This window comes from Phacochoerus africanus, chromosome 4 (assembly GCF_016906955.1).
Source record: "Phacochoerus africanus isolate WHEZ1 chromosome 4, ROS_Pafr_v1, whole genome shotgun sequence".
NCBI lineage: Eukaryota > Metazoa > Chordata > Mammalia > Artiodactyla > Suidae > Phacochoerus > Phacochoerus africanus.
The window spans coordinates 32,650,850-32,678,713 of record NC_062547.1 but is presented as its reverse complement, the minus strand read 5'-3'; positions in this window follow the sequence as shown (position 1 = coordinate 32,678,713).

Here is a 27,864-nt window from a genome sequence, read left to right as displayed (position 1 = left end):
AGAAAATACGTGCAAGTCGTTTTTGGAGCAGAAGAAGGGCCAAAATGATGTCAGATATGATTTCAGATCTCTCTGGAAGGGATAATTATAAAGATGATCAGCCTCTTTCTCCAGGCCCCCAAAAAATAATCCAAGGAGACTTAAGCAGAAAATGAAGAAAACAAACTGTTGGTCTAAAATAAAACTTCCTGGCAGGAAAGTCTATCAAAATCATGACTCTTTCCAAGAAGGTGATTCAGCCACCCTCCCAGGAGGCATATGAACCCAGGTTGCACAGAGGAACAGAAAGTACATCCTGGTGAACAGTCTGCTCCCCCAATTCCCTGGGCATACACAGACTACACCAATGAAGTCTTTCCATCCTGATTTTCTGTGATTTCAGCACAAATTGCTTTGGGGGGTTCCTGACCCCTGCTGGAGTGCCTGAAGTTGCTAAGAGGTGACTAAATCAGTGGGAAAGTGAAAAGTAAGGAAGCTCCTGAATGAAATTACTGTGTAAATATCAGAGATGCTTCAGTGAGCCGAGGATGCTTGGACCCTGACTTCTGATTCAGAAAGCACATTTGTTCTGCAGGTATCTCTGTTTATGGCCCTCAGCCTCCTGTCCAGTTGTTGTTGTTTTGAACAAATGACTTTCTAAAGTTTATTTCGTGACAGCTGAGTCACATTTCAGGGTGTTTCTCCATAGACAGTGAGTCAAAGGGAGGTGGCAAACTGTAGAATCATTTTTGTAGCCACTTACCTTTGGCTGGAGCTTTAGTACAAAAGGATACATGCTTTAGGTGGACTCTCCATATTTTTTCCCCTCAATTGATATTCTTGGGGGTCTATTTACACCCTGTCTAGAACAAGCTTGGATGTAAATAAATGATGAAAAATGATTTTATTCTAGGAAGGAAAACCAAGACTGAAAATTATGAACAAGAATAGGTCAGAGAAGTAAATAACCTTATGCCAATTACATGGGATTCTGATCCAGAAATTCTGTCTCCAAATTAAGACCTAATAGACCTAAACTAAATCAAACTGGCACACCATGGAAAATGACATACAGAAGACTGGGTGCACAATCAGAAAGGTAGGGTTGAAACTGTATTTCCATCTTAATTTTAGTCAGCATGTGCATCACAGCAAGATTGCTCCAACGTTAATTTAGATATAGCAAACCCCATTTTCCTTTGATGATCTTTTGTGTGTGTGTGACTGCTTTGTGACTGCTTTGTCACAACAATCTGGTCCTAGAAGACTCAATATTTATTTTCTCATTTCATTGCGAAATTATATCTTACATACAGAGAAGAGCAAAAGCAAAAAAAAAAAAAAAACACACAAAAAAGGACGGAATAATAGTTATAATGCAAACAATTTTGTAATTAACACCTGCGTCAAAAAAAAAAAAAGAAAAGAAATAGAATACTGCTGTCAATCCAGATGTTCCTGTAAATGTACAACTTTTCTTAGAGAGTCATGAGCATATATAACAAGAAATTGTGGATATAGTAGAAAACACATAGATGGTGAGATCACACAAACCTGAGATTGTGTCTCCCTCACTTATTAACTATGGGATTTTGGCCAATGGGAATGATAAAACCTGTATTTCATTGTAGCCATGAGGTCAGTATATGTACACAAACATATATGTGTGCATGCGTGTGGGTGATATATAGAGCTGTTCAATGAAGAGACACTTTACTTTTAGTAATCATGTGTATTTCAAAGCCATCATGATATATATTGGCTCCAATACATGCCATCTTCACTCATTTCAGCAATTTAAATTATGAACATTTGCCTTTGTTAAAAGTTGTCTTTGTGTTTACAGATTTGAAGAATAATGATTCTTAAGCAAATGGATATTTTACATCAGAATATAGATTTATTTTAAAAACCTTTAGGGATTGTTTGCATGCTCCACAAATTGAAAACATTTGTTAGAATATACCCAGCAGAATTTCCAATTAGCTTGTACATTGTTATTTACCAAAATACTAAAGAAGTGATATTTTATTATGACAATCTAAATTCAGACACTAATTGACCAAAATAATCATCCCAAATTAATCTGACTTAACAGTATTTTGATAAACTATTACTACATTTCTATCAATAGCCTCTTGTAGCAATGCAATTTTTTAAATATAATGATGAAATTTAATGGATTATCAAACTACCTCTGTATAAAATAAACCTCATATCAGCATATTCTAGCATGCCAACTTTAGGGAAGACACGATACATAAATTAAGATAGTAAAAGAAGTGGTCCCAAATCTTTTACAATTCTCAGAAATTACATCATTTTTTGTTAAAAATTCTTTAGCAACTGTGTTTATAAGAACAACAACAACAAAAGGTTTAGATGCCTTTTTATGACAAGATTAGAAAGGAGCTAATGGAGAATATATTTAGATGATTAGCATTTAACCCTTTACGTTTAGTTTTGACTTTTGCCATCCACCTGAGAATATGTGCATGGCCAATTTTATTTTCCTGCAAGAGTGGTTATATGTTCTTGTTCTGTCTTGGGTTTGAGTCTCATCTCTGAAACTCTTCATATTTGATAATGAGTGATTGCTTAATGTATTTTAGCTTTGATTTCCTGGCTCTGAAAGTTGAGATAGCAGTACTAGTTGTGCCTACACTGTAGATTTGAGGGTCAACTGAAAATGTATGTAAAATATACTTTAGAAAACACATTGCTATACTCGTGGAAATGATGATTTGTATTTTTCTCATCGTGCCAGAGTTTAGTTAATCCAATTTTTATGAGTTGTGATGTTCTTGAGATGGATTATTTTACAGATTTTACTTCACTGTTTGCCTTAACTGTTGGGGAGGTCTTTAGAATATAAAAGGAAAAGTTATGTTTATGGCTACATACTTAGTGGATTAGTAGTGCTAAGAAGAACTTCAGCTTTGTCTTTTTGTTAGGTCTGTCGAGTGCCATCTCAACACTCAGGAATGCACTAGTTATGATTCAAAACTTTCTGAATTCACTTTTACATTAAGCTCAATAAGACTCATTGCTTTGACTAAGACTTGTAGCTAAGATTATTTTTTAAGTCATCTGACTACAGGCTAAGTGCAGACACAACATTAAGCCCATGGAGGTTCTTCAAGGAAGTTGTGTAACGTGGTTTCCTCTTCCTGAAAGGTTCTTACCCTTCTTTTCCTGTTGAAACATGTACTTCAGAGTCCAGATAAGCTGTTACTTTTTCTATAATAATAAGTCCTCAAACAGAATCAATGTATAGCCAGTCTTCATTCCCAGAACACTGACTCTTTTTCTCATCTGTTGGATTCTGGCATCCTTGAGGTCAGGAGCCTTGTCTCCCCCTTTCTTGTATCTTTTTTTTTTTTCTTTTTTGGTTTTTAGGGCCACATCTGTGGCATATGGAGGTCACCAGGCCAGGGGTCTAATCAAAGCTACAGCTGCCAGCCTACACCAGAGCCACAGCAATGCCTGATCCGAGCCGCACCTGCAACATCACAGCTCACAGCAACGCTGGATCCTTAACCCACTGAGCGAGGCCAGGGATCGAACTCACAACCTCATGGTTCCTAGTCGGATTTGTTTCTGCTGCACCACGAAGGGAACTCCTCTTGTATCCTTTAGGTTATCATAGTGCTTTTATCCTTTCTCATTGTGGTGCTGAATGCTTGCCCCCCTCTAATTATCTGATATCATCTTCTTTTTATGTCTCACTTGGGCATTTGACTGCCCACAGTAACAACTACATTTCCCAGCCTAGGTGTGGCCTTGTGACAAAGTCCATTCAGTTAGCGATTTAACAACAGAAATGATGTGAGAAAACTCTGGACTGTGCCTCTAAAGGGAAACTATTGCACCTTTCTCTTAACTTCTTCTTCCTTCCTGTGAGTCATCTTGAAACATGACGATGAGGGCAACATTCTAGGGTGCACGGAGCAACATGATATGAGACGACTGTGCCCTCAACATCACAGAGCCACCATCCCAATGCTGGTAGGCTTGCATTCAGACTGTTAGGCAAGAGAAGACCAAGCTTTCACCATGTTTCAACTTCTGTTGCTTTGAGTGTCCACAATGGCAGTCAAACCTATATCCTATCAAAGGTACTTCTATGTTGGGGATACAAATAATTAGTTTGGAGAGAACAATCATGTTTTATCTAATATAATTTTGAGCAGTATGTTGATTTGTTTAGCCACATTAAATATCCTCTGAGCATTATTTACTTGTATTTGTTCTTTTAGCTTACAGGTCATCTAAGTTTTGGGGTTAAAAATATATTTAGATTATTTGTTTATATCATGATAGTTTTTGTGATGTTTAACAGCAGATCTTTTTCTACTAGAATAAGATTCCAAAAGGAGATGATGGCAGAAAGAGTATCTTTCACTCTCTGATAGTCTTGGCTCTGGGTCTAAATCCAGCATATATCAGAGATTGTTCTGTTCATTTTCTGTGTCTTCATAGACATAGGCTGTTAACATTTTCTGTAGAGTTTCTATCTCTGAGGTTACTTTATGAGCTATTTATCCTTTTGATCCCAGCTTATTTCCTTTGGGAGAGCTCTCCCTAATTTTACCATATTATTAAAAATTAATATATGGTATCACTTTTTATAGCACATGTTATTATTACAGCAATTATATAACACTTTGTATAAGTTTTAATTTATTGTCTGACCCCACCACCATCACCACCAAACTAAGTTCCATGAGGACAGAGACAGTGTCTGTAAAATTTAATTATGGGCCTGGAATACCCTAAGGGCCTGGAATATTCTGTGTATTCAATAATTATTTGTTGATGAACAAAAGAAGAACGATAAAGAAATAAAGGAAGGAAAGAGAGAACTTCTGAAAGGAAGAGAAAGGAAGAATGAAAGGAAGGAAGGAAGGAAAGAAAGAAGGAAGGAAGGAAGGAGAGAAAGAGAGGGAAGGAGGGAGAGAGGGAGGGTGGGAATGACGGTATAGAAAGAAGAAAGCTACCCAAGTATGAAAAGGGGGAAACTAGAAGCCATTTTGGGATCTGATTATTTGAAACACACATGCAATGGAGGAAAATACATTTCTAGAAAAGAGGGGTTTGAATTAGGAAGATCAGTTTCCTCAATTCTCTTCTTCATTCTCTGGGGCTACTTCAAGTAGGAAAGGAATGAAACTATCCTTAGTATTTTTTAAATCAGTTTTCTTTCAAATCTAAATAAACCAAAGCCTGAAAACTTTGCATATCTGCACATCAGCATTTACCTCCAAAACATTCACTATAACATTGCATCTTAATGGATTAATGCCCAGAGTTTTCCGGTTTCTTATTTCTTGAATAAGAATTTGCCAAGAAGGATTCGATCGGGCCCACCCCTGGCGTTGCCAGCCTGACTGAGTGTCCTGGTCCTCTAGGCAGTGTTGGAAATGTCACTGGGAAGAGCACTGCCAAGTTAGAAAATGACTGCTTATGACTCCACACGCAGATAGAGACAGGTGTCTTCATCTGGCTGCTGGCAGTGTCTGTGCGGAGAGAGGTTTCTGGGAGGAAAAAAAAAAGAGAGAGAGAGAGATTGATGAAGTTTCTTTTGAAATAGGGATTTTAAATTTCCAACACTTTTCAAATCAAATGTATTTGAGACTCATTCTTCCTGCTCACTGATGCATTTTCCTCACCTGGTATCCAGGATACCATGCTCTGCTGGCTTTCTTCCCACCTCACTGGTCACTTCCTGTTGGTCCCCTTTGGCTCATTAGACGCCTCCTAACTCATGCCTAAGGTCACTTCTCTTTCTTTCTCTTTCACTTCTCTTTCTTATCTGCGCTTCTCTGGAGAGTTCATTCTCATTCACAGTTCGGAACACCACATCTGCTGATGGCTCCCAATTTTGTAGCTCCAACCATACTCCAGACCCATGTCTCCAACTGCTTACCACCTACTTACCTGACAGTTTCATCAGGCCATCCACAGTCAGCTCCACTTCACCACAGCTAAACTGAATGTCGGTCCAACTTCCAAACTTGAGTAATCTCAATCCATTAAAACTCTAGCTTTGGAGTTCCCGTTGCGGCTCAGTAGGTTAAGACCCCAACTAGTATCCACAAGGATTTGGGTTCCATCCCTGGCCTCGTTCAGTGGGTTAAGGATCTGGAGTTGCCACAAGCTGTAGTGTAGGTCACAGATGTGGCTCGGATCTGTCATTGCTGTGGCTGTGGCTTAGGCTAGCAGCTAACCCAGGAAATTCCGTATGTTGTGAGTGCAGCCCTAAAAGGGAAAAAAGCAAAAATGAAAAACTCAAGCCATAAGTTGTGAGGGGGACAAAAAAAGTGGCGTAAGGATGTCAACTGTGACACCTCTCTTTCACATGTCACTGCTGGTCCGGCAGGACAAATTGGGTCTTCTACCTTCAAAGTATCCCCTCCCTTTGGACATTTCTCAGAACTTCCACTGTCACTAATCTGGCCTGGACCTGCATCATCTCTTGCCTGCATTATTGAAATAATCTCCTCCGTGGTCTCCCTGATTTTATAAAATCCTTGGTTTCTTCAAATAGCAATCAGAATGATGCTTTCAACAGTGTATGTCAGAAAATGTCACCTTTCTCTCCAAAAACTGGTACTGAGTCTCCAATCCACACAAAGTTACAGTCAGTGTCCTTTTCTCCACAGCTTTGTGTGGTCTGCACCCACGACCTTCCTCACCTCATCTCTCTTCCCTGGTTGTTCACTCTGCTTCAGCCCCTCTGGCCTTGGTTACTGCTCTTCAAATGCGCCTGGTACACTCTCACACTAGAACCTTTACACTGGCATTTCCTCTGCCTAGACTGCTCTTTCCTCCAGTATCCATGGCTAACCCTCTTACCACCTCTGGGTGCTATTCAAATATCACTTCCCCATTGAAGTTGGTCTTGCACCACCCCATTTCTCCCTGACACTTCCAGTTCTCCTAATATTACTTATTATGTGCTGCTTTTTCTTTAACCATCATAATTTTACCTTCTAACATTTTACTTAATTTACATGTTGATTATGTGTATTATGTATTGTGCATCACTCATGAAAATATAAGCTCCATTAATTCATGTAATTTTCTATTGTTTAAACCTAAAAGGACAGATTCATGCCCTCTCTATATACAGACTATTTATATATATATATATTATATATATATACATATATATATTTAAATGAGTAATTTTCTGTGTATAAAAAGTAACCAAAATTTTTTTTTAAATCATGGACAGAACAGGATCCTATTTGCAATATCAAAAAATGGAATAAAATGCTTATGAACACATCTCGTACTAAAAAATGTTCAAGATTTTGATTAAGAAAGCTATTGAAGAGAATATTATAAATAAATTGAATAGCATGCCTAGTTTATGAATGAGAAAATGTGTTATTATAGACATAAAAATAATTGATGACTTATATGCATTTAATCAGAATTATAAAAAGGAATTTCACAGAACTTGACACTTTATTTCTACTTCAAACCAAAGAAAAATAATTAAGTATATTCAATACACTTTTACCAAAGGATAAAAAAGAGAGAGAGGTAATATTATTACTATAGGAATACACCAAATCCATGACACTTCAAATCTCTTGGGAAAAGATGGACTATTAAATAAATTATGTTCAGGTAATTGGGTATTTATTGAGAAAATAATGAAGACTAACTCAGACGCATCAAGTACAATTTCTGAAGGATCAAAGAGCTAAAACTAAACTACATGAAAGCTGTGGACAATATAAAATAATATAATAATTTTACAGTAAAAAGGGCTTCCTTAAGAAAAATACAAAACCTAGAAAGTCTAAGAAATAAATTACCTCCTTTGTCATCATAAAAATGAACAGAAACAATTTTTTAAAATAGGCAAGCAAAGGAATCATTAAAATTATGGATAAATATGCAGGATGCATAAAGCGCTCCTTCAAATCAGTAGAAAAATAGACAAGTCTCCCAGAGAGCAAATGTATGAAAATATAGTTTATAGGAAAAAAAGGAGAAATTAATCTTACTGATAATCAGGGAAATCCAAACTGGGAGAGAGAGAGATCTTTTTTTATTTATACATCTAACATCAAAAAATTTTAAAAGATTGCCAAGACGGAGAATCCACAAAGATGTAGAAAAATGGAAATATATCTCGCACCCCAGGATAATAGGTGCAGACTTTTCAAAACCATTTATTTAATGATTCAACTCCCCTGCCACTCTCTTTTGAATATTGCCTATAAACCTGGAAGGCTCAAAAGCTCCTTGTTTATTTTGTTTTTACTTCTTTCTAAATGAGAGAAGGAAGAAATTGAGAGGGCATATCCTATAAAAAGTATTCTCCTCTCTCTGATACAGATGCCTTTCTCATGCCTTGATTTTGATTACTCTTACCAATTCAACCAATATTTTTTGACTACTTACTGCCTCTCAGTTATAAATGCTCTAGGAAAAAAAAGATAAATAAAATATTTTTTAAAACACTGATTCAGAGCCCTGTTCATTTTTCCTGGACTGTACAGTCTGCTAGGTGAGGAAGACCCTCTCATATGCATCTCTTATTCAAGATAGATTGTTAAGTGCTCCAGTACCGGCATACACCAAGTGCTATGGGACCATGGGGAGGAAGAGATTAATCGTTACCATTACCACATTTTAAAAATCAATTTATCAGGATCCCTGCTTTGCAATTAAAGGAAGTCTGCCAAGGCACTTAGAATAAGAAACTGTATATAGTTTTCTTTCACTAATCCTGTCTTCCATGCCCTTCCACTCCTTGGGCTACATACATCACTGTGATTTTTTTTTTTTTTCTACTTGCTAGTCAAAGTATGACTCATAAGGGGAGACTGACTTTGGATACAGTATTTTGAAACCTTATATGGCTTCACTCTTGCCATTTGTAATCTCAGAAATACCATATAATAAAGGTCATTCATTCTACCAGCATGACAAATAGTTGGGAGGGGAAAAAAAAAATTGCACTTTGGAAATTTGTGAAGTCCTTATACTCTGAAGTTGTGAAGAATTTCTACTGGTCATCTCTTTGGGAGATACTGTTCTGTTGATTATTTCTAGTTTCCTATTTGTTGAAAGTTATAGAATTTATCCAAATGTAGAGCAAAAGCCTTTGGAAAGTAAATTGAGTACAAGAAACTTATTTTTGTCACCAAATTACATATGAAGTTTCTAAATTTTTACTCACTCTTTCCACTAATATTTGTTGAGCATCTACTAAGCTCAAACTACTCTTCCAGATGCTCAAAGAAAGGGTGAACAAAATACACTAAGTCCCTGAACTCATAGGACTTGTTTTCTCATACAGGAAACCAACAACAAAGAAACATAAACCAAGCCCAATTCCAGAGAGCAATAGGTGTTCAAAGGTACAGGAGAGGGATGGATTTAGGCCATGGCAGTTGATAGGAAGAGAGGCCATTCTGAGATAGACTGGCAAAGGAGGAGTGGCATTTGAGCGAAGTTAAAAAAACGTAAGAGTTGTGCCATGTGTCAGTATGGGAAACACCATTCCAGGGAGAGAGGCTTGCAAGTGCAAAGACCCAGAGTGGGATCTAGGTGCATGCAGAGAACTCTGGGGAGGGGGATAGCCAGATGTTCCAGTGTGCCAACAACTGAGAGGGTTCCTGGGATGTCTGTGGAAAAACCGGGATAACTTAGTCATCCTCCTTGGAAATTTACTCTGACCATAGTGGATGAAGAGCAAAGTGGCAGGAAGTGAGTTTAGTGAGGTAGACAGGGGCCGGGTAATGTGGAACCTTTAAACTCTCGTAAAGAGACTGCACTTTTCAAGGTGACCGAAGTCTTTGGAGGGACAGATTTAGGAAAACCACGTGATCCAAGTTATTTCTCACGTTTTCTCTCAAGTCAGAGAAACATCAAAGTTTAGGCAGCCTTCCTATCAATATGAGCATTTCTGAAGGTCAAAGTCAGAAAATTCTGGTAGAGGACTCACCTGCCCTCAACAGAATTTCTGAGGATATGTTTAGAAATCATTTTTGTAAGTGCCTTAGGACTTCTCTGTTAAGAATCTGGAGCAAATAGCCTTTTAATAAAGGAAAATGTGGAAATAAATTACAGTGGCTTTGTTGAAAGAGGTAAGAGACTCTGGCCATGACCCATTAGTCACTTCTCAGCCATTCTGAACTTGAAGGTACATATGTGATCACTGATATCATTGGAGCCCACAGCCCTTTATTCAGCAGACATCTGAAGGTTTCTCTCACTATACTTTCTCTGTTAATGTCTCTTTTTTATAGTGTATTTCCTGGAAAGTCTCAAAACAATTTCTCTAAGCTGTGAAAATGTCCTTATCTTCTGACCTAAATGGAGACATATGCCTAGAAATGACTACCTCTAAATGGACTGCTGTGTTCAGTCCATATTGTAACAACAAAATACCTAAAGCCTAGGTCTCTCAGTGCTGTGCTTCCTCCCACTCTGTTTCATTTTGTCTGAGGCATAGATGCTATGAAAGAATGAAAAAAGTGAAACTGATTGAGAAAGGGAAAATTACAAGCCAAGGAAGTAAGAGAAGTAAGAGGAAAGAAAGATAATGTGAAGGTGAGGAAAGGGTTCTGTTCAGCAAGGAGGCAGCTAAAGGCCCCTCCCTCTTTGGAGAGCATGCAGGGCCTGGATATTTCCAAGTGCTTCTCCAACTGAAGGGCTTCTCAGAGAAGGATGTGGTGTTGCAAAAGGGAAAGAGAGCAAGAAGGGAAAGAAGTTAAAAACACAGAAGTTCCCTTCATGGTTCAGTGGTTAACGAATCTGATTAGGAACCATGAGGATGCGGGTTCAATCCCTGGCCTTGCTCAGGGGGTTAGGGATCCGGCATTGCCATGAGCTGTGGTATAGGCTGGAGACGCAGCTCGGATCCCGACTTGCTGTGACTGTGGCATAGGCTGGCAGCTGTAGCTCCGATTCGACCCCTAGCCTGGGAACTTCCATATGCCATGGGTGTGGCCCTTACTCAAAAGCAAAAAATAGAAAGAAAAATAAAAGAAGTTATAAACACATAGTGTTTTCCTAACATCCCTTGACCTCAAGACCGCCATGAACCAGCCCACAGCCCCTTTCTGATCACAATGTAAACTTTCTTCTTAGGGATGGAGACTGGAAGAAAAACAAGAAAATTAAAAAGATTAATAATAACTTTAAAACAGTTGTATCAGAGTGAAAGAATTATTGGTTAATCCTTTTTATTTTAATGTTTGGTCTGGGCCTTTATTAATGTATTTTAAGTTGAATAGAAATCAGTATACAGAGAGATACATGTAGATGGAACCAAATTGTTGAATGTATCTACTTTTAATTTAGTTCAATTAAGTGGATTTGTAATTAATGAGTTTTAATTTAGGTATAGATAACATAAAGTATACACAGCACAAGGTTATATATGTATAATCTCACTGAATTTACAGTAGACTTCCCACTTATCTATATAGCGCATTTAAAAATCCTAACATTTGGAATAACGTATTATGTGAAATATTCATGTCTTCTTTAAGAAAAAAAAATTCATTTCACTGAACTCTTATGCCTGAGTTAGAGCAGATAGGCTATTTAGGAGGTTATAACCCTAGGGTACTTAATCATCAAAGTCTTACATAAAGAGTACCCCATGTATAACTGTGGTTTCCAAGGTAGACAGATAAGAATAAATACAGACAAGCTGTAAAGATATAATTAAATGAACAGTTTTAAGACAAGTTTACACTAGAAGCAAGGTTGTAGGGCAGTCATTAAGTAAGGCTTCTCAAAATCAGATATGTCATGTCTTGGAAACAAGGAACAGAAATTTGAAGAAAAGGAGAAACCAAGTCGAGGGCTGGCATGAGGGGAGGTATTTCCAGAGGACTCTACTGTTTTAATTTGCAAATTGAGTAATATTGAGCCAGTAATAATGTGCTCGGCACCAAAGAGAAGCAAACAGCGGAGATGTACTTAGCCTTAAGAAGCTCTTTTAGCGGAGCAGATATCAATTACCATTTATTGAGCAACTTCTATGTGCCAGGTCCTGGGCATTTATTGTATTATCCTGTTTTATTCTGACAGAAACAAATCAGGGGTATCTCATAAACATTTAAGTGACTGCTATAAGAGAGCTCTTCATTCTCACTCATATTCAGCTCCCACCTCCTTCCTGGCACACAGGAAGACTAAGGTTCAGTGTGCCTTGCCATCAACAGAGCCATAGGACCCGAACTAGCCAATGAAATGTGAGTGGAAATGAGCTACTTTCTGGTGGAGTAGTATAAGCTTGTGTGGTACCTGCACACCCTCTCTCTCTCTCTCTTCTCAACAAGTTTGGGGGCCACATATGAAGCTGGGAGAGATCTAGGTCAGAAACAACCTACATCCCTGAGTCATTGTTTGGAAGAGCTGTCTGACCCTCAAGAGTTACCCAGGCCAATGGGACCTAGTATGAGTCAGAAATAAATCTTTCTTGCACTAAGTAACTGAAATGGGAGGGTTTATTTACTACTATAGAAAAGTAGAGCCTGTCCCCAATAATATATTTACATAGAATATACAGCAGAATGGAAGGTAGAGTTAGATACTGAAATCGATACTTTCCTGACTCCACGGACCAAGCTTTTTCCACTCTATCATTCTTCTTCTAAGAAGCGATGTAAAACCGCTGCTGATACGTGCTGACTCAAACTCTAAATGTTCTATAAACTCAGAATAAAGTAGATAGCACCTTTAACTCTGTGTCATAATTGTAGGAAGATGGCCTTTGACGTGGATTTCGAATAAAGGGTGAAGGTAGGGAACGATCAATTTTATCGATAGAAAGGGAAGAAGCTGTGGTACACACGTACACATACACACACTCACACTCACATTGAAATACTACTCAGCCATAAGAAAGAATGAAATTTTGCCATTTGCAGCAACATGGATGGACCTGGAGGGCATTATGCTGCATGAAATAAGTCAGACAATAAAGACAAATACTGTATGTGATCACATATACGTGGAATCTAAAAAATACAACAGGAGTTCCTGTTGTGGCTCAACAGGTTAAGGACCTGACATTGTCTCCATGAGGATGTGGGTTTGATCCCTGGCCTCACTGAGTGGGTCAAGGACCCAGCATTGCCATAAGCTGTGGCATAGTTTGCAGATGTAGCTGAGGTCCGGTGTTGGTGCAGCTGTGGCATAGACCTGCAGCTGAGCTCCGGTTCAACCCCTATCCTAGAAACTTTCATATGCCTCAGGTTCAGCCATAAAAAGGGGGAAAAAAAAACCCTAGAGAATATAGCAAAAAAGAAGCAGACTCACAGATATAGAAAACAAACTAGTGGTTACCAGTGGGGGGCATAGGTGGAACACAGGGATGAGGGAGTGGGAGTTACAAATTACTGGGTGTAAGATAGGCTATGAGGATGTATTGTTCAGCACTGGGAATATAGTTAATATTTTTTAATAATTGTGAAGAGTATAACCTTTAAAATTGTATTTTAAAAAAGAAATGGAAGCTGCATAAAATCAGGCCTTTGAGGTAGGCTCCATGAGAATGGTCTCTTTGAGGAGGAGACGTATATGTTGGGAAACCACAGAATATAAGATGAGCATGGAAGAGGAGCTCTTTTCTTGAGAATCTCAATGTCAGAACAAGGAACTTTGATTTGACAAAAGTGGAAAACGATGGAGAAAGCACTGGGCCAACAGTCAAGAGCACTGGGATTTTTCATGCTGTTATCAGTAGCTTCATCTCTGTTGACCAGAAGCACCTTCTCTTCTTACATGGGAGATATATTCCAAATAATTTCTAAGATCCTTTCTGGTTCTCTGTTTCTTCAAGTCTACATCTCAAAGTTCCTTTGTATGGGAGTTCCCCTTGTGGCTCAGCGGAAACGAATCCAACTAGTATCCATGAAGATATGGGTTCGATCCCTGGCCGATCTGGTGTTGCTGTGGCTGTGGTGTAGGCCAGCTGTAGCTCCATTTTGACCCCTTCCATATGCCGCAAGTGTGGCCCTAAAAAAGGGGGAAAAAAAAAAGTTCCTTTGTATGGATTCACTGGTTGTTCTATTTAGGGAAAGTTAGAACCAATGACATTTGCTAACCATCAGCTTTTTAATGAAGTGGCTAATAATTATCTAGGAGTTAGAAATGTTCCCATACTTAGACCAGAACATATAAATATTATTATACTGATTTTTCCACAAGGCATGGTGTCAAAGGAATGATTCTGCTGCAGGAATAAATATCAACCCATCTCCAGGCTAAAGTAAATAACTTTCTTTTTCCATCCCAAGTAGGTACTGCCAATCATTGCCTTCTGTTGGGTAAACTTTCAAAAATTTGACCACCAAATCCTCTGTCTTTTAGTTTTTATTCCATCTCTCCCCCCACCCCCAGTATTTCCCTCTTCAGAAACCCCTTCGTTCAGAGTCAATGGAAAAGGTAGCATATATGACTGTGTGTGAGCATAGGCAAACATTGACTGTCCTATAAATGCTAGCAATCTGTTGAACACTAAAGATTATATAAATCTTAGCAGCTTTACTGATGCTTCATACACAAGCAGCTGTTGTTTCTTGGTTGCCTGATTAAATATGCTGCAAAATTTCTCCCAAGAAAATCTCACCAAAGTTGATTCCAGCAAATCCTTCATAACATCTCTGCTAGCAACTTTAGCTTCCAAGCAATTCAAAGAAAAGACCCAATCAATAGTAATTCTTTCAAGGGGGCTGCTCTTTTTCCTTTCAAGATAACGGCATTTATTTATAACACCTTGGCTTTGCCATTAACCAGCAGTAGCTCCACATTTCCAAGATGAAGTTTTGACTATTTCAAAGAGAAACAGTATGTTAATATTTCAGAAAGATATTATGTGGATTGAAATGTGTTTTTGACACATTATATATATATACACTTTATATATATATATATATGCACACACACACACACATATATGTCTCTATATCACATATACACACACATATACATATCAATAAATGGAAGAATTATGGGCCACATATTGAGAGACAGAGTCAGAAGTATATCTCTAGCCAAGCCTACAGCTATCAAAAGTCTACACTGTATTCAAGAAATTCATGAAGTTAACCATTTGTAAAACATTCCGTGGGGAAATAAAAAAATCTACCTAAAATGTCATTTGTAAGACTGTTGTTCACAAGAGTGGGGTTCTGCCTCAGCCTGTGCAGGAGTTTTGGGAGCTTCCCAAATGTCTCAACCCAGACATCTCACTTCCTCCAAGACTTTTCTAACATGCCTCAATCTGGGTCCTATTCCTTTCGTGTATGTTAACTATGATCCTCAGAGATTACTGTTACCGTGTTGGTTTGATTTTCCATTAATTTTAAGAAATGAACGATTCTGTTTTGATCATTGTATCCTCTGTGTCAACCCTGGCACAGTGCTTGACACATACAGTGTTCTCAATTTGAAAAATAAATTAATTCTGAAATTTTACGTGGGAAATAGACTTTTAGAAGTTATATGCATCAACTATGTCATGTTATAATGACAGACTTTTGGTGAATGTACCATATGTTCTCCCCTGCCACAAGAATTTTATATATTCGACTCCTGAAGCCTGGAATTCTTTCCCCAGAGAATTCATTGGTGGTCACTACATCCCACCCCAATATCTGGTAATGTAGCACCTCCTCAGATGGCCTTCTTTGGCCACTCCCAAGTCCAAATTCTCCTCGTACCTGCTCTCGTGTCTCCACTAACCTTTCTCACTGTCACTTATAAACTTCATACTTTCATGTATCATTGCATAAATATTTGCTTGATGTATCCCCACCCCCCATGATGGCAGGGGCCCTACGTGGTCTTGCCAATCACTATATCCTCAGGGTCTGGCAGAAAGCCTGACTCACCAAAGGAATTCAATAGTGATTTGTTGAGTTAATGATGAGTGACTACTTTTTTATAAATAAAAGAAGGGATGTAGAGAGTAAGAAATGGGAGTTCCTGTCGTGGCTCAGCAGTTAACGAACCTGGCTAGGATCCATGAGGATGCAGGTTCAATCCCTGGCCTTGCTCAGTGGGTTAAGGATCCAGCGATACCACGAACTGTGATGTAGGTCGCAGACGCAGCTCTGATCCTGCATTGCTGTGGCTGTGGTGTAGGCAGATAGCTGCAGGTCTGATTCAACCCCTAGCCTGCGAACCTCCCTATGCTGTGGGTGTGGCCCTAAAAAGCAAAATAAAACAAAATAAAATAATTAAAGAGTAAGAAATGTTTGCAGTTCTCTGGTGGCCTAGGGGTTAAGGACCTGGCATTATCACTAATGTGTCTCAGGTCACTGCTGTGGCACGGGTTCAAACTCTGGGCTAGGAACTTCTGCATGCACAGGCATGGTCAAAAAAAAAGGAGTAAGAAATGTTCAATATTACTCAAATGTTGTTTATAGAAAGGATATATTTTATTTATCAACAGTAACTACATATATAGAAGTATAAGAGGAAAATTCACTAGACTTTTAAAATTGATGGGAATGATCCAGTACCAGGATTTTTGTTGTTGTTGTTATTTGCTCTAGTTTCCTGATCACCCAGAGACTTCTGATTTGGAGTTTGGCCTCCTAGATTAACATACAGAGCAAGCGGAGTTCCCATGGTGGCCCAGCAGGTTAAGGACCCAATGTAGCCTCTGAGGATGCTGGGCCTTACTCACTGGGTAAAGGGTCTGGTGTTGCCACAAACAGCAGTGTAGGTCGCAGATGTGTCTCAGATCCTGAATTGCTGTGGCAGTGGTGTAGGCTGGCAGTTGCAGCTCCGATTTGACACCCAGCCCAGTAACTTCCATATGCCAAAAAAAAAAAAAAAAACCACAGCAAGCAATACCCTGCGCGGGTACTGAGAGGGGAGTCATCTGCCTATAAGCGTTCTGGACTATCCATTAATCAATTTATCAGTAAGTTCCTTGAGTTTGATTACTGTGAAATGATAATCTCGAGATTGGCTGTATTTGTTGCATTATCCATTCAGTCACATGCTCATTCATTCTTCATGTTATTTCCTGAATGCCTACTAGGTGCCACACTCTGTCAAGTATTACTTTGATGTGCTTAACTGTGTGCGAAGGTCTAGCATCTGGCCTGGGCTGATACAGAATTGGGAACTCAGTGTCTGTCTTCTTGCTGTACCGTTTCCTTGGAAACTACAGAGTTAAGATAAATGTGGAATGTGGAGTCTGCCTCTCTCCTGGGTGGCACTACATCTGGATTGGAGCAGCTGGGATTGGGCATGTAAATAGACATAGAAAAAAAATCACTGGGAAGTTAAGGAGTTTCTCTGAGTCTAAACAATCCACACCCTTCTTGACTCTTATTGGAGGCAGCAAAAGCTCACTCTGTGAGCAATGCGGAGGAGAGAATCCATGAACTCACATAACTTCAGGTCTTCCTTTGACATGAAGATGTGCTAAACTTCCTTTCATCTAGAACTAAATAAACTCAAATTAAATGGAAGCCTATTCGTGTCTCATGAGACTGGTTGCCTTTTCAAGCCTATAACAGCACTAGAGTGGTACAAAATCTAGGATCCATTCTCCAAAACCAGAACAACGCCTTCACCTGAAGCAGTTCCCTGTACGGTCTCACTTCACAGCTCGCTAGCCTTTCTCTTTTGTTCCATCTACTCTGTGACATCTGATCCTCTTGGTCTCCTCTGGTGATCCGGATCACAGTAGGAGACAGACCCGCATTCATATCTCAGCCTTACTACTTCCTGGTTCTGTGGCCTTGGCAAGTGATTTAAATTCTTACATCCGTTTTTGTCTTTTGAAAAATGAGTTTGCAGTGGAGAAAACAGTAGAACAAACTTGATAAAAATGCAATCTTTACAGCCAGAATAAATTGAACTACCATCAATAAATAAATGGCTGTGTGGACAAGTTACCAAACCTCTCTCTGCCTTAGATCTCTTTAAAAAATGCAAGAATAATTGCACATACACTATAGGTTGCTCTGAGGATTTAAAAAGGATATATGTGTGTGTGTGTGTGTGTGTGTGTGTGTGTGTGTGTGTGTGTGTGTGTGTATGCGCCTAGGACATAGCAAACCCTCAATAAATGCCCTGACTGTGAACTATAATTACAATCATATTCAAATTACAGCTTAATGCTTATTCTTCCAGTGTTTCTACTGCACCTAAAACAGTGAAATAATAGATCATCAGCCTGGTAAGATTAAATAGTAAGAGAAGGGCTGCAAGTTATAATTGTGCATGAAAGAAAACAAAACACAAAGCACAACTAATCCAGAATGGATTCTTCTCTTAGACTGGAAAAAGAGTGAAATTATGGTTCAATAACATAATTCACATGTGGCAAATTAATTGAAGGAAGAGCAAGGATACCAGGACACAGACAGAGTCACCATGGTGACCCAGAACACATCATCTCAATTGGCTCAATCTATGTAATATTTATTCCTACTTGTTTCACCAAGAATTTGTTCATATGAATAGTTTCCTTCCTTTCCTTGGGGGCCTCGGTTTTCTATCAAATGAAAGGGTCAAATGAGATGACATCTGACAATTTGTGCTTCTAAGTTCCTATTACCTATTCGAGCTAGAGAAAATGCAGCTAAGACCTCTCAAGTTTCTAGTCCCACTGGAAAATAATTTATATGTCTATACATAGATATATACACACATATACATATGTATATATATTACATATTACATAATTATATATAATTATATATTTTCCTGGCTGAAAAACAAAAAAAAAATGTGTAACTAAACTTCCCCTTTAATTAATCATTCCAGTTTCTTTAAAAAGACCTGTCTATATTATATTCTTCATCTGTTTAAGTCTTGTGAAGAATTTCCATTTGCCTATGTGGAAACTGAATATTGAGCATCTCCCAGAATCTAAATTCATGATTGTCTCCCACACAGTCCAATTCTGAAATATTTTCGTGACATTTTCATGGGTTCAATAAATTACTCTGCAAATATCTACTTGCCTTGCCTGTCTTTCCCCCCACAGAAGGAAGAAATAAATAAATAAATAAATAAATAAATAAATAAATAAATAAATAAATAAAAGAAATGAATCTGGTCTCAGCTGCAGAGACGGTCCCCATTGCCTCCCACCCACACTCACCCAACTCACCTGGCAGCTGTTCATAGCGCTCATTTCAATTAAAGCAGAAATCACTTTTAATCAGGGATGCTGGTTGGCTTTATCTGTTCTGTCTTGTGGCAAAGTTTATCCAAGTTCCACAGATGCATGGTAGATGATTCAAACTCCTTTGTCATTCATTATGTTCATACAAGAGTTTAACATGAGTGGGCTGGTTTAGAAATAATTGCCTTTCTAGAGCTGGGGGGTTGGGGTGAGGGGGAGTCCCTTGGCTTCAGCTCTCTGGGTCTGGAGGATGCTGTAGGAATGGTCTTTGCCAATCCAGTCAGTGAGAGACTGCCCATAGACAACCAAAAGCACAGGTGGGAATGCTTACATCCAGTAGGGCTCCATGCAGAAATTCTCAATCATAGCTTTCTCTGTTGAGGAAGGATTCTGAGTTGGGTGGGACATTTACATTTTATGCCCGGTGTGCACTGCCAAACCTTCATGGAAATCAGCAGTTATAATATTGCGTTATACCCTGGGCTTTGGAATTTGAATGACCTCAGTTGAAGTGTGTCTTTCTACATGTTATGAATTTAATGTTTCTGATACCCAACCTTCACATCTGACAAAAAGAGGAGAACATTCAATGGACCTGATGGGATTTTTATGAAAACTAACCAAGCTAATGCACAAAAGGGCTTAATACTGTACCAAGTGTTGACACGGTGAATACTTCCTAGCATTCCTGTTATTAACTCCGCAACAGGGGAATGATTCCTATTAGCTCACTTGGGGTCATGCCATAAGACACATGTCTCAAAGGTCTAGGCTACAACTTCCAAACATATTCTTTTGCATATACAAAAACTGTGCCAGCAGTGTCAAAAATAAGAACATGTCCATCCCTTCTTCTGCAGAACCATCTGAGGTTGGGTATTTATTTCTGAGAATGGTTTATGGCTTCGTTTTGAGACACTTCATAATCATGCTAAAGGACAGTGTGTGGCATTATGTCCATGTAGAAATGGTATGGATGTGATATTTGAAAAAAATGGCTCCCGATGTGGTGGGAAGAAATCTTCAGGTGGTTTTAAAGCCAACAAAAAGATTGTAGTCTGGACCTGTACCAGCTGCCCCAGTTTATTACAGACTTCATTCTAAAGCTTATCAGAGATGAGGATGCACTCTGAGGTCCTATTAATATTTTATCTACAGGTGGTAACAGCACCACCTCAACATAATTAGTAACATAACACTCTTGAAATGACAGTGTCATCTGGAGTGGAGGAGGAGCCGCTGTCTTCCAACGGTCTTGCTAGAAATGCTTCTGATCAAAAAGTACCTAGAAGGAGATTCAAGACAATTTTTTAATCATTCATAGAGAGAAATGGCAAACATTTGATAAGCTATCAGAAATACCAGAATATCCATATAGTTTTAGGTATAACAAAACAACAAATATATGTGTGTGAGGTGATCTAATGCACTGTGCTTTTTTATGATGTTAAAGTATTGATAAACTTGGATATCTGTGAAGATGTCAAAGCTTTTATGGGACATTTCCAGTGTGCACTGGTGAAGAAGGCTGGTGGACCCCATCCTCCAAAGGTTAATTTATACCTAGACAGAAATAGAACAATGATACCAACTTAGGGACCCATACATTTTAGTCTTAAACATCATTTTACTAAGGCACCGAATTATCTTTTGCATACCTTCATGTTAATAAACCAAACTAGGAGGTCCCGTTGTGGCTCAGCAGAAATGAATCTGACTAGCATCCATGAGGACACAGGTTTGATCTCTGGCCTTGCTCAGTGGGTTAAGGAGCTGGAGTTACCGTGAGCCAAGGTGTAGGTTGCAGACGAGGCTCAGATTCTGCATTGCTGTGGCTATGATATAGGCTGGCAGCTACAGCTCCAATTCAACCCCTAGCCTGGGAACTTCCATATGTCATGGGTGTGGCTCTTAAAAAAAAAAAAAAAAAAACCCAAACTAGGTATGCATATGTGTTCATTTCATTTCATGTTAATCTCAGCTCTGACATGTTATTATCCCCATTTTAAGGATGAAAGAAAAGGATGCTCAGAAAAGAGAAATGATTTGTTCACAGTGTCCTAGATAAAATGCCAGAGTTGGACTTTAAATTCATGAATACAGATCTGAGCTCCCCTTTCCTAAGTTAAAATAAGGGTAGAAGTTGAGCAATGAGGTCCAAGGAACACTAAGAACATGCCATGCAGAGCTCCTCCTGGACGCAGGCATCTCTTCCAACATCATAACCATTGCAAAGTATGAGGGATCTTCTATTTAATGAATGCTTATGACTTGTCTAGCTTTGTTCTTGGCCGAACGAATACAAAGATAAAAAACAGAAAAGGCATTGGGGGAGGGGGTCAAAACCATCTTTTTTTAAGCAGCTTAAAATCAACAAATCCGTCTGAAGAGCAGCTTCAGAACTTTGTTATTTCAAACCAGTGTTTGATCCAACAACAAGTCTTCGGGTGTATGCTCCATTTGGAAGCAGTTCTGTGACCCACAGCATACACTGGTAAGCACACAACCTGACCAGCCTCCACAAAATATAATTGAATGTTATTACCTTGGAAATATCATATCAGGGGTTTACAGAGTGGAAGTGACAGTAATACCTTTCATGTAATCTTGCTATTGAACAAAAGGGCTGGTTGTTTGAAAAACCAGTCATTAAATCATAAATTACCACCTTTAAAGCTGCCAGTTTAGTTTGCCGATTAAATCATTTGAACCTACAAATCATCCATTTGAAAAAAATAAATAAACCTTCCTAACAGAACTGAAGTGCTAAGATGAAAAAATCACTACACCATAGAAACAACTATCAAAATAAGCCTGTGCGTAGACTTAATTACTGACTCTTGTAAAGTATGTGTATAAATAGTTTGACTTTGTAAATAAATGCTGATATCTGACAGTTCTTTAGTAAAATAAAATTTTGTTACAAAGCCTTAATTTTTATTTGTGTGCTGTAAATATCAAACGAATCTAGAGAACCACATGAAAACCTCTCATCTGATTATGAAATTGCTTCTGCCCTTAACAGAGCTACTTGGTGGTGGTGTTGCTGTTGTTACCTCCATATGCCTCATTCTAGGTTTGTTTGGGTTTTTGTTTTTTTCCTAGAGCACATCACTGATCTCTTCCTTAAGACCATATTACTCCATATACATTCACTTCAGGGGCTCCTTATTGACAAAGGCAATTTTCAAGACTTTCTAGGATCTCGTTAAACTCCCCATTCCGGCATTATCGTCCACTCTCTCCTTCAAATGTGGCCTCTGTTTTGATATATTGCTGTTTGCTTATGCTGCTCTCTTCACCTGGGGTTCTCTTCGAAACCTACTTATCCTGGAAGGCAGTGACAACACCAAGTGGCGGTTCTGATGAAACTAAGCACAGTTCCCCATAACATCCATTGGTTCCTGTAAACAAGCCCAAAGAAACACACTTTCTCAGTTAAGATAAACTGCAAATGCTGGTGCAATTTGGGAGGCTGAACACTGTACTCAGGCTGTTTACTAGCATTGGCAAAAGTAAACACAGGATCAAGGAGACAAATAAGAAAAGGAGATTTTTCTAATGCCCTTCCTGTTCTGTAGAGATGTACACTGAAATTTAGGTCATTGATTAGCCTATTAGCATATCAGGTCTGCTCCATCAGAGTGGTTCAGAGCCACAGACTCTCGATGTTTGCCATTTGTGGCTGGAGGACAGATCATGTCAAGAGTCAAGGGAGTCCTGATTAGCATGTATGAATTTGTCCTGTGCCTGACTTACATACTCGTGCATGCTGTTTCTAATGACACCACTGGGCCTATCACTAGTTGGGCAGTAGCCCACCATGTAAAGAAAATAGCAAATACTTGCTCTGCAAACATAGCCCCAAGACAACTCACCTAGGTGGGGTGCCTTCTCAGCTAATCCTTCAACCTTATCACTACTTCTAAACTATGTTTAAGCTGCTTCAAGATAACCTTTCAAGGCCAAGCTGCAATACCAACCATGTGAGTCATCCTCTAGACATACTCCTGTTCTTTCTGCCACTGAGAGCAACCTTTCCCTCTAATCCATCGGGAATTCCTTCAGTGTTTCTCTTGGATTCTCATATTTTATTTTGCACGACCATTGGAGTGTTGTCACATTTTTCCTTGCCAGACTGGAAGCTCCTTGAGAACAAGGGTTTTGGTTAGATTCATTTTATGGGTTCCCATTAGCTTAATATACTATTCTTTGAATGCATAATGGATGAAATAATTCAGTTACATCATGTAACGGGGACATGAGTGGAATTCACTTTGTGGTTCAGCAGGCTAAGAACCTGAATCATATCCATGAGAATGCAGGTTTGATCCCTGGCCTTGCTCAGTGGGTTAAGGATCCAGAGTTTCCCCCAAGCTGTGTGGTGTAGGTCGCCGATGCAGTTCAGATCCCACATTGCTGTGGTTATGATGAGGGCTGGCAGCTGCAGTCTGATTCAGCCCCTAGCCTGGGAACTTCCATATGCTGCAGGTGCAGCCTAAAAAAAAAAAAAATAAAGGAAAAGGGACATGAGTTTATCAAGCTTGATATTGGCCAGAGGCTTTGTTGTGCCATTTATTAAAAGAACAAAATAGATGCATAAAGGGTGGTTGATTTGTTTTGTTTCTTGGACAGGAGAATGAACTCTCTTTTTTCAGATATCTGTGGTCCCTGCTTATCTACAATACTGACCCTTAGTCCCCACCAGCATCATGAAGAGAGAAGCCAATGAGAAAGAACAAATGCTATCAGATATCCAAGTGATAAAGTTACTAATGGAGCAAATGCACTTGTTTCGCCCACTGTTAAAAGAATGATCTGAGAAAGAAGCATTTCTGCATCTTAAAAAAAGTGAAATAGGGTAAACTGGACTTTGCACAGTTCTGAAGTAAAACAATCAGTGACATAAGGAATATAGGTTTCTTCCAAAAGGAAAGCTAAAATCACAAGAGTAAAGGATAAAAAAAATAATTATTTCACCTACTTCTTTATGAGATTTATGTACGCACTGAACAGAAAGTAGAAGAATTAGCATATAAGTCAAATAACTGTGTTCTGGGCTCTGAGGGCAGTTGCTTATGTAGGAAGAGCCTTCTAACAACCCCTGAGTCTCCATTTTGCCAATGAGGACATCAGGAAATAAACTGTAACTTGCCCAGAATCATGTAGCCTCACGTGGCAGAGCTAAGATCCAAATATAAATCTCCCTGACTCTAAAAAGTGTGCACTGTTTGGTCCTCTCGGCTGAGCAAGTATGATGTGATTTTGTAATAATTACTAGAGAATGACATATTATAGAATGACCATTTAAGGAGAAAAGTGAAACTGTTCTGAGAAACTAAAAATAGTTTGAGGCTGGGGAGCAGTTCCAGTGCCAGAGAAGTTAATTAAAAGTAGGTATTTAATAAAGTTTTCATTGAAACACAGAATGGCAGCTGTAATCAAATCCATGAGAAGAGTGAAATATACAGGTTCCCACTGTGTGAAGGACAGAGCTATTTCTGAAATCAAAACAGAAACATGAAGAGATTACAGTTTGACCCACTTCCTGGCATAAGAACTTGGTATTTCCAGATTGCTTCAGAACACCAGTAACCTTACCACAGCTTGAAAATATTATTTAGGATCAACAGATCTGCAGGCAATGTTGAGAATGGATGCTGAGGCACTTGAAACAGATTTATCTATTACTTAAATTAAAAATGTTATTAATGTCTTATATGCAAAGATGGCCTGGAGGCCAGATGGCTGCACAATCCCATATTCTAAAGCCCACAAAGCACATTTCATTGGGGTTTTGACTTAGGGTTTCCATATTAAAAAAAAAATTATTAAAGCTACGTATAGGCCTCATTCTCTGTTATTAAAAATGACTTTTAAAGACTTCTAAAAAACTTTTAGCAGACAGAGAACACAGATTTATTTCTAGGATGATTTGTGAAGGCAGGTAAATGGCACAAGTGGTTATTTTCCCAGATGTTTATTTTTCTCCATCCATACGAACTAGGGGAAGTAAAAATGGTTTTAGCTATTAGGGATTGAACCCTCTTTCTAGAGGCTGCATATCACTGTGTTTCTAAGAAAAAATAAATTGATTTAGGAATACGTAAATACAGCGAGAGCTGAACAGCTTGGGCTCTTTAATGAGGTAAACCTAGGTTTAAATCCTGGGTTCACTGTTTAGTAGTGACTCAACTCTAAGTAATTTATTTTGACTTCTTGGATATTTAATTTCCTAGTTTGTAAAATGAAAAAATAATGTACACAAATGTATATAGTAATTACTATGTATTATAAAATGTAATAATTAGTAATTGTTAGCTGTTATTATATTACATTAAATCACATGAAATTTCCATTTTATGTGACAAATGATCAAATCTTGGCAGCTTCATATGATTTCACACAGGTCAATCTAGCATTATAAAAATTCCAAAAGTACAAAAAGGGAGAGTGGAAAGTGAAGGCCTAACTTGCTCAACGGGATCAAAGGTGGGGAATTTTCCAAACAGCCAGGAGGCGTTGATAGCACTGCCAATAAATATATAGCATTACCCATAAGCTCAGGGACAGTACTGAATTTTTAGAAAGAGAAATGCCAAAGTGCACCTTCAAGAATGAAATAGAGGGAGGGTTCTTTGACAAAATCTGAATATTGAAGAGAATGGGGGAGTAGTTATCCACAGGGGTGTGTGTGTGTGTGTGTGTGTGTGTGTGTGTATATCTCCACACCCACAGCATATGGATGTTCCTGGGCTAGGGATTGAATCTGAGCTGCAGCTGTGGCAACACTGGATCCTTTAATCCACTGCTCTGGGCTGGGGATCAAACCCGTGTCTCTGTGGCGACCTGAGTCACTGCAGCTGGCTTCTAACCTGCTGGCCCACAGGAGGAACTCCACCCAGGTCTATATGTTTTTACTGATGATTTTTTTAAGAGCCTTAGGAGATCAAAATGGAATGAAGAGAAAACAACATGGAAAACAGTAAATTCAGGATACTTTCTTGATGGAGTAAATTTGCTAGGAATTGCACTCAGGATAAACAGTTTAGTGACAACAGTTTTTCTTTTCAGCACTCTCTTGAAATACATGTTTGAGTTTTTTCACCTCCAGAAGAAAAAGCAGTGAAAATATTTCTAGAATTTTTATAAATTGTAGGCAATGCTCATCCCACTTTTCGTGTACTTTGAAGCCTAGGTGATCAGATTTTATTGTGGTGGTTATTGGGAAAATATCAAGGGTATCCAGAAAATAGAAGAAATGTGTGTTTAAATTCATCTATCTAAGGACTAAGAGCCCCCTAAAACCTTGGAAGAGCCTAGCATTCCTATCACCTCTGCCTGTGCCTTCTGATTCTATTTGCGTCACATTCATGCTCATTCTATCCTTCAAGTAGAAATTCACGCCCGTTCACAAAAACAGATGTGTCCCTGAGATTGTTGATTATAATAAAACATTCTACAAATTGAATTTTTTTTTTTACATTTTCTTCCAAAATATAAGATTTTCCAAGAGTCATACAATGGTAAATAGACACCATGTACCATCCTTACACTCACACACACACAAAAGATTAAAAATGCATCAGAGATAAAGGAAACTGAAGAATCAAGTAGAACAACAATAGAAAATATCCATGGAATCGCCTCCAGGTCTCAGGATTTGTTTTCAAGTATTCATAAATTTCTTCCTTCATCTAAGATGGACTGAACTTCCTACAACTGGGCATCAATTATGAACAAAAACATTAAAGAGTTGCTGCTTTCATAAAATTTTCAGTCTGGAGGGGGAATAGATGCCAACACTCAGTTAAATAAATAAATACTTTAATTTTAGATTAAGTGCTATGTGGGAAACAAACAATGCACTACAGAGGAGAACTTTTCTTGTATGTGGTTATGGACTCTTTCCCTGAGGAAGTATCATGTGAGGTGAAAGATGAAGGGTCAAAGAGTGAAGCTGGAAAAGTTGAAGCTTATGAGTTTTAGGAAGACTGGAAGGAATATCCAAAGGCCCTGAGGCTGGGAAGAAACTGACTTTTCCTGTAACCTGAAAGGCCAGAGTGGCTGGAACACAGAAAACGCAGGGAATGGGGCTCTAAGATGAGGTTGGAACAGTGAGTAGGGTCCGGGACCAAGGACGATGAAGGACATGTTAATTTAATTTAATTTCATTTAATTTTTTCTAATAGGCAAGATGGCTTAAAGAGGTTTAAAAAAATCAAATTATACTTCAAAAATTATGGGAGAGTAGAGAAAACAAAAGAGAATCCTGGTGAGACCAATACTATCATTTCTTCAAGAGACAGTGGTAACAAAGAATCCAAAAACTGCTGGGGCCAAGGACTCAGAGACAAAAATCTTCTTTTCAATCTGTTCTTTTGTCTTTACAGGTGGAAAAATTGTGGGGAGCAGTAGGGGAAGGAGGGGGCTGCATTTTCCAGTCACAAGCCTAGGGACTGACTTTGCATGGTCTCTGACTTTTGTTTACCAAGTTAGCTGTACCATCAAGGGGCAAGAAACATTAAAAAATTTTTTTTTTTTTCTCGGCAAGTCTTCCTGGTTTTCAAAGTCAGAAATCCCCCCTATTTCATAAACTACCAGAATTTAGTATAAGGAATTGCCTTATGATAAAAGATGCCTTCTATATTTTTGTTAGTAGGGAACAAAGGATCTGTTCCCAGGGATCTTTGCCAAGTAGTATAAAGAAAAATTTAAAAGGCAGGGGAGGAAGTGGTTGA